The sequence below is a fragment of the Camellia sinensis genome, chromosome 12, assembly GCF_055761805.1.
Source record: "Camellia sinensis isolate YWXY chromosome 12, ASM5576180v1, whole genome shotgun sequence".
NCBI lineage: Eukaryota > Viridiplantae > Streptophyta > Magnoliopsida > Ericales > Theaceae > Camellia > Camellia sinensis.
In genome coordinates this window covers 56,571,688-56,579,300 of record NC_138972.1, presented here as the reverse complement: position 1 = coordinate 56,579,300, position 7,613 = coordinate 56,571,688, and the positions used below count along the sequence as shown (strand labels likewise).

General features: G+C 32.7%; 1 long non-coding RNA gene across 1 annotated transcript; it reads left to right on the top strand.

Moving 5' to 3' along the window:
- Window positions 1–543: 543 nt before the first annotated feature.
- LOC145804153 (uncharacterized) lies at window positions 544–3,200 on the top strand. Its single transcript, XR_014345774.1, has 2 exons — window positions 544–785; window positions 2,900–3,200. It is a non-coding gene; the product is annotated as an uncharacterized LOC145804153 (long non-coding RNA).
- Window positions 3,201–7,613: the final 4,413 nt, after the last annotated feature.

Below are 7,613 nucleotides of genomic sequence, written 5' to 3'. Positions count from 1 at the left end.
TCCGAATTTGAAATTGAATTTTGAATGTTTAGACCATGACTTGAGATGAATTTGTTGGGTCTATTTTTGTATATAATTGGGCCATGTTTGGCTTATGGGTGGGAGTTTAATTCAAGACCCATGGCTTAGATTTAATTTAATTTGAGTTTGTTTAATGACTCATGTTTAACTGTTTGGTCATTTTTAATTATGTGATTGGTAGGAACCACCTTGGGAGTTGTTATTATTTATTATATAGAATTTTAATAAATATTTGATAGTTGATTTTATGGTGTGTACCATATGGTAAAAATTTATATATTTTTGTAATGAATAAAATGAGAATATATTTTGTGGTGAGTAAAATATAATATTTTTGAAAAAAATTATGTCATTTTATATTTTATGTTATAAATTTTTAAAATATTATTATAAATTTATTTGTATCAATTGATAATTAAATTATATAATAATTTAGCTGGGTACAACCCATGATGTGTTGCCCCCCACTCTCTTTCCCTTTTCCTTATTCCCATCATTCTTCCTCTCTCCTTCATTTTGCCTTTTTATTATTTTTCTCTTTCATTTGTTGAACAGAGGGTCTTCCTTCCCCTGCCTCACTGCTTCGTCTCTTTCCTCCATGAATGCTCAATCTTTGAGCTTAGAGTGGGAGTCTTTAGAGTGAGATTTTGCAAAAGTATTGTAAATGAAAGTTGGAGAGCTCGTCGTACTCTTCGCGATGGTAGTCTCGGATTCATGATCGGGCGATGTTTGCCTTCCAGATATGCTCTTCTTTATTATTTGAGGTAGAGACTTTCTTCATATTTTTACATTAAAGTTATGTTAGGGTTATATTGAGAAAATATATCATTATAAGAGGTATTGCATATAGATATATTTTCAAATTTTTGTTTGATAATTTTTGAAAGAAAAATTATGTTGAAATATTAAGAATGTTGATATTTTGAGATTGATTTGGAAAAATCATTGTGTTGATAATTTTGCAAAGAAATCTGAAAATAAAATTTAATAGTTGTACGGATTGTATCTACATCATATTATGGTTAGATAGTTTATTTTGAGAAATTAAGTTGAAATATTTATTTCATCCTTGAGTTTTGGAATTTATTTTTGAGAAAAATAAATTGATATTGACGAATATTGTGTAAATTGTTAAGTAGGGATTTTTCTTACACTTCTTTATGTACTTTTACTTGATTATATGGAGCTTAGAGTTGTATATAATTTAATTAGAAATTTTCAAAAATTTGTGATTTATTTGCTTAAAAGAGAAATTTTGAGAAAAATAAAGAGTTGATGTCCAAATTGCGAAAGTGTAAACGCAGAATATGTTTGTAAGTTTATGAAAGTGCTATGTTTTAAATTTGACCAAAAGCGAACTTTGATTCGATCGGTTTTGAAATTTTTACCGTTTTGCGACCAAAAGAGCATTTTTAAAGAAAATAAAGGAATTACGTTTAACTTTTGGGGTTTTTGATCAAAATAGGATGTCATAGTTGGATAATGCTTGGAGAATGAGTTTGGAAAGAAAATGATGTTTTTTTTTGGGCATTAACGTTATAATTTTGATTAATGTATTTGTTGGAATAAAATCGACACGGTTAGAAGTGGACCTTGAGAGGTTATCAGACGTGATTGTGATATGAAAACTAGTGTAGTTGTTCATATTTGATAAAATGTGGAATATGATTTGTTTTTAAATGTTGGGAAGCGTGGGACATTCCAGGTTATGGTTATATATTGGATTGTATGTCCATATTGTTATCTTTTAATTAATATATTATATATAACTATTTCGGCTATCGGTGAAAATTTATCATGTTGCATTTAAATGAGGGATTTCTTGGAAGGATGAGAAATGATGGAACTTTGGAAGTTCGATAAATGATATGTTATAAATTTGTCTTGAAATGACTAAATTGGGAATGTTGATTAACAGGTGGAGACTATATGAATATGGATATGGTTGTATTATCTCTTGGAATTATATTAGAAATTATATTGAAATCAGAAATGAGAATTTTGATCACAATGAAAATATTGTGTGGAAGTATTGAAAGTGGAAAAAATATTGCATTGCATTATTAATCATTAAATTGGTATATCAATTCATTTGATAATGATGAGCTTTGAAATTTGATTTGAAAACTTTGCATTGAGAAATGAATGTAGGGAAACAAGTTTTCATGAAATGATTTTGGGGTAAATACGGTGGTAAATTTTGAAAGGTGGTGTAGATGATAGGTGTCGAGCCTTCCAGTTAATATTGGTAAAAATGACAAATTGGTAGTACTTGTATAGTCTACTTGCAGACACCAGCCTAGGGATTGAAAGGTGGTGTAGATGATAGGTGTTGAGCCTTCCAGTTAATACTGGTAAAAATGACAAATTGGTAGTACTTGTATAATCTATTTGCAGACACCAGCCCAGGGATTACCTGAGTCGTATTTACCACCTTGGAATTTTATTGAAATTGATGGATTAATGTGTTTTCAAATTGGCATTGTACATAAGATTTCCAAAAGATAAGAAAAATATTTTGAGCATGACATGTCATATGCATTCATCTCATAAGACTGTATAAGATGTATTTGATGCTTTGTTAGATGTCATTATGAATTGTTTAATTATTTGATTCAATTGATAATGAGATAATTGAATGGATTGAAAATGATGTCATGCTGCTGTTGAAGCATGTTTATTTATTTAAGTTAACTGGCTGTGGTTAATTAAATAAATTGGATTTAAGAAATTATGTGATAAAACCATACGATTTTGACATGATATGATTTCACATATATGTATAAGTATCTTTGTACCTGCATATCTTCTAATGTTTTAATATGAGATTGCTTGGTGGGCTAGTGATTGCTCACCCCCTGCCTGTACATGTATACAGGGAGTGCTTTTCGGATTTGAAGATCAAACAATGGTTTTTACCATTTCATAAGTGAAATGTAGTGATGGATTGTACTACTTCATTTGTTGTTTGGTTGAGTGTAATTTTTTTTTGTAAAGAGTAGTGTCCTCTTTTTTATTGTAAGCCTCAGAACATTTCTTTTATTTGCATGTAAATGTCATTGTTGTATAACGAGAGAGAATATGTATATTTAATTATTCATCATTTCATCCAATGATGAAATGTTATTTGTAAATGGACTTAATTAATGAATATTGATAAGGTTATTCAAATAATAAAATACGGGGCGTGACAGGCTGGACCAATAAATATATGTTTTATTATTAATCAATACCATTAAAATAAATTTAACCATTGAATATAATTTTAAAAATAATTAAAATTTCTCAAATTAGCATCCAATTTAAGAGAGCGTTTAGATTCGATGAGCCAATTTTTTGGCCAATCTCAGCAATAAAAAACAGTTCATCTTTTAATAATTCATTGAGTATCTATTGATGAAAAAAATTTGAGATGATCGGATATCAATAGCTATATATTTAAATCACATTTGTTTTTTAAAAAAATTAACAACAATTATAATGTTAAGAACAATTATCTACTTTTTTAAACAAATATAATTCAAATATGTAACTACCAAGTTTTTAATATATATATATATATATATATATATGTTTGCATAAATATTATATTTGAATAATAAAAGTCAACTCTAAATTGAGTCCACAAAGCCTAAACATCATTTCAAATTAGGTAAATTGTAAATACTCCTATTGAAATTTGCTTAAAAAATAAATCGCCTTTGTAATTTTAGAACTTACATTTCACCTCCTGAAATTTATAATTTCATAACAAATCGTCTATTTTATTAATAAATCATCAAATCAATTAATAATTTTTAATGATATTATAAATATATTTTAATTAATAATTTAGTTACTTTTATTATTATATGAGAGTAGGTATAAATTTAATTTTTTTAGTTAATAATGTTAAATAAAAAATTATGACATTAGAGTATTTATAATTTTTCAAATCACATGAGGTAATTTATATTTTATATAAATCTCACAAGATGTATTTGTGATTTATCTTTCAAATTAAAATGATCAATTTTAGAGAATCTAAACACATTTAAAACTGTTAAATTCATTATATAATTATATATGAAATATATTATTATATATTAATAATAATTACATCATTCTAAATCAAGAAAATTCTATAACTATTAAATTCATTATATATCATTATAAATCGTTATAAATTCTATAATTAAATCGTTATAAATTCATTATATAACTATTAACTGCACTAAATTAAGAAAAATCTATGCAATAAATGATTGAGATTAATAATTCTAATGAACTGCACTAAATCAGAAAATTTTATGAAATGAATGATTTAAATCTTTGGAGTGATTTACCTAGCGTGTTGACAAGAGAGAATCAAAACTTTTTTGCATAGATAGATAATTACGAAGCTTCTGTGAAGTTGCCTTACAAAAAAACAGAGAAAAATGACAATGGCATTGCACATCTGTGTGCAAATAAAACCCTAAAGCCTCCATTACCTAAAAGCATCAAAAATCAGTTTGTGTCCAGACTATACCAACGCAATTTATCTATAACTATGATCATGCAGTGACTGAGACACACACCAAAAACAAGCTCCCAAATTTCCAATCCCATATAGTCTCTCTACTCTTCCCTCTCTTCCACACACCAAAAACGAGCTCCCAAATTTCAATCCCATATTGTCTCTCTACTCTTTCCTCTCTTCTTCTCTCATTTCACCATGGGCAGCGATATTGAAGCTTCAAACTGTATTACGCCTGGGTCCTCCTATTTGCAGAGTTTGATGAACTATAGGAAAGCTTGTGCGCACATAGTAAAGATAGAATGCATGAAAATGAAACAGTGGTTTGGAAATTGTTACAACACCATGGCAATGTTTCTAAGAAACAAATGGAATAACATCAAGGGCTGGGCCAAGGCACTGTTAAGTATCATTGTGTGGTTCTCAAAGAATACTTGGACCAAAGTAGGTGACATTTTACTTCTTCAATATTATTGATAGTGTTTTTTTTTTAAATGATTAATATAAAGGGCTAGTCTTATTCATGTACTTAATTGATCGAATGGTTGCCATTTCAGCACTTGGAATGGAGGCTACTTTAGCAATCATGGAGAAAATCTCTAGTGCAAAAGAACAACTTCCAAAGGCGACAAATGATCGAAGACTCTATGTCATGGCTCTTCTTGCCATTGTATTTTCACTCCTAGAACTAGTCTTGGCACTGCTTAAGATGATACATAAAGCACTAAGTTCCAAAAGATGGATTAATTGCAAATTTTTGTGGGTTAATATTGTTTTTTCCCTAGTTCAGACAATATGTAGTGACCCACATTTCATGTTCTCATCATGTTCATGAGCAACTGTGTGATTATGACTTGTTTAGCTTGCATGTGTGTGTTGTGATTTGTTTCGTTTGAGTTAATGTGATCCATGCCTTGTTTTGAAGCCTTGTGATTTGTCTAAGTGTAGTATGCTTGTCTTATTCCTTCCTTGATGTGAAACTTAGGTTACGCCTTGCCTGAGTTATACTAGCCGATGTTATTCCAATGCCGAGGTCATCCTTAGTCTAGTAATAGTATCTTGGAACCCCTTGTCGACCTCAGTCCTTGCCTTGACCACATTAGCCGAGATGTTACCTTGCACCCAAGTGATCTCGTCCTGGAAGTGGTATGACCTAGGCCGAGGTGTGGCGCATCTAGGCCAAGATGTGGCACAGCTTAGTCAAGTGTTGTCCTTCCTAGCCGAGGTCATTGTCACCTTAGTCGCCGAAGTCTTTGTTAGCCGATGTCACCCCTTGCCGGAGTGCCACTCCGTGTAGCTTGTTAGATATGCCTTGTTGTTAGCCGATGTCGTAGTCTGTCAGAAAGCCCATACCGCTTTGCTTGTTGAACACCCTTCCACCATGCTTTGTCTGGCCTGTCAGCCACCTTTTCAGGATGAACCCAACCAGTCGCCGCCACGTGTCTCAGCAGAGGGTTAACCCCAGAACCGGATATAGAAAACTATCATTTGGTATCATAAACTTACCTTGTAGAGAGAGAGAAGCTCTAGAAGAGGGAGAAGAGTTCTTGAGAGAGAAGTAGATCTTCAAGCTTGATTCCTAGAGATCGAACCGTTAGATCCGTGTTCTAAGGTTAGATTCTTGATTCGCTCATGATGTTCTTTATGTTTATGTTATTGCATTGCATGATTGAAAATGATTTGTAAGCCATGCATCGTTTTGAAGCTCGATTCTAGAAAGAGAAAATGACACTCATGTGTTCTTCAAGAAAGTCTTGTTTTGATCCGAAAGCTTTTCGCCTAGACTCAAGTTTTGTGTTTGTTCTTGCATGATTTTCAACTACGGGTACCCAGGTCCATGTTTTCAAACTCATAGCACGAAAATCCCAGATTTGTGATGGCAGATTATGATCAAACATTCGTATTTTTCATGTTTTCACACTCATGTTCTTCATGTTCATCAACAGAGGGAAACCCAGAGTTTCCCGACCTCTTTTCCTTGCATGTGGCCCTCGGGAACACACCTCGGCAAGGAGGTGTGGAACCTCGGCCTAGACCTGGTTGGTGCCCAGCATGTTTTCCGAAAACATTTGTGTACATGAGAGACTTGTTTGAAAGCGCATTCAATAGGCTTTGCCATGTGTTGTAGGACTTGGGCTTGTCTCGACCCCGACGTGTGAAGAAACGATGTGAGTGGTATTTTTAATAAAGCTATGTTACACTTGCTTTCATAAATCTCGTCTTGCCTTGTTTTGAAAAGTACTTGATCTAGCATGAATGACTATCCCTATTTTGTATATCAAATGCTATCTTGTTTGATGACTTGTCTTGACAGTCCTTAGTGCTAGAGGACTCTAAACTTTCGCAGCACAGCTTGTCTTGACAGTCCTTAGTGCTAGAGGACTCTAAACTTTCGCAGCACAGCTTGTCTTGACAGTCCTTAGTGCTAGAGGACTCTAAACTTTCGCAGCACAGCTTGTCTTGACAGTCCTTAGTGCTAGAGGACTATAAACTTTCGCAGCACAGCTTGTCTTGACAGTCCTTAGTGCTAGAGGACTCTAAACTTTCGCAGCACAGCTTGTCTTGAAACTCTTGTCTTGATATGTCATCACCCCTTGAAATAAGTAGATGTTATTAACATCCAAGGAACTTGAAAGCCGGCAAATGAACTTGATTTCCCTCTTGATTGTAAAGTATGCTACGTATTGTTTTGAAAGAAATCTTGGATATCAATCATGCAAACCTTTATTTCTAATATCATTCACTGAGTATCCAAGCTCACCCTCTCTATATATATGTAGGTGATGAACAAGAAGGCATTGAGGCCTAGGCGTGATTGCCGATGTGTTTTGGGTGCTTTGCCGACATGTTTTGGATTTGCGTTTTGCATCGTCTTGAAGATTATGCTTCTCGGCTTATGTTTTCCTTGTTTGTTTTTGGCATATGTCGGCTTGAGAAGCCTTCTGGTCAGGATGTATTTTGTGTTCCATTTTGTTGTATCTAAAATTGTAAGACTTGTAAAGATGTTTGATGTATGGCATTCCATTGGACTTATGCACGGCTCTCATGGACAACTCGGTTTATATGTATATTTTGCTTCCGCTCTTGTAAGCCC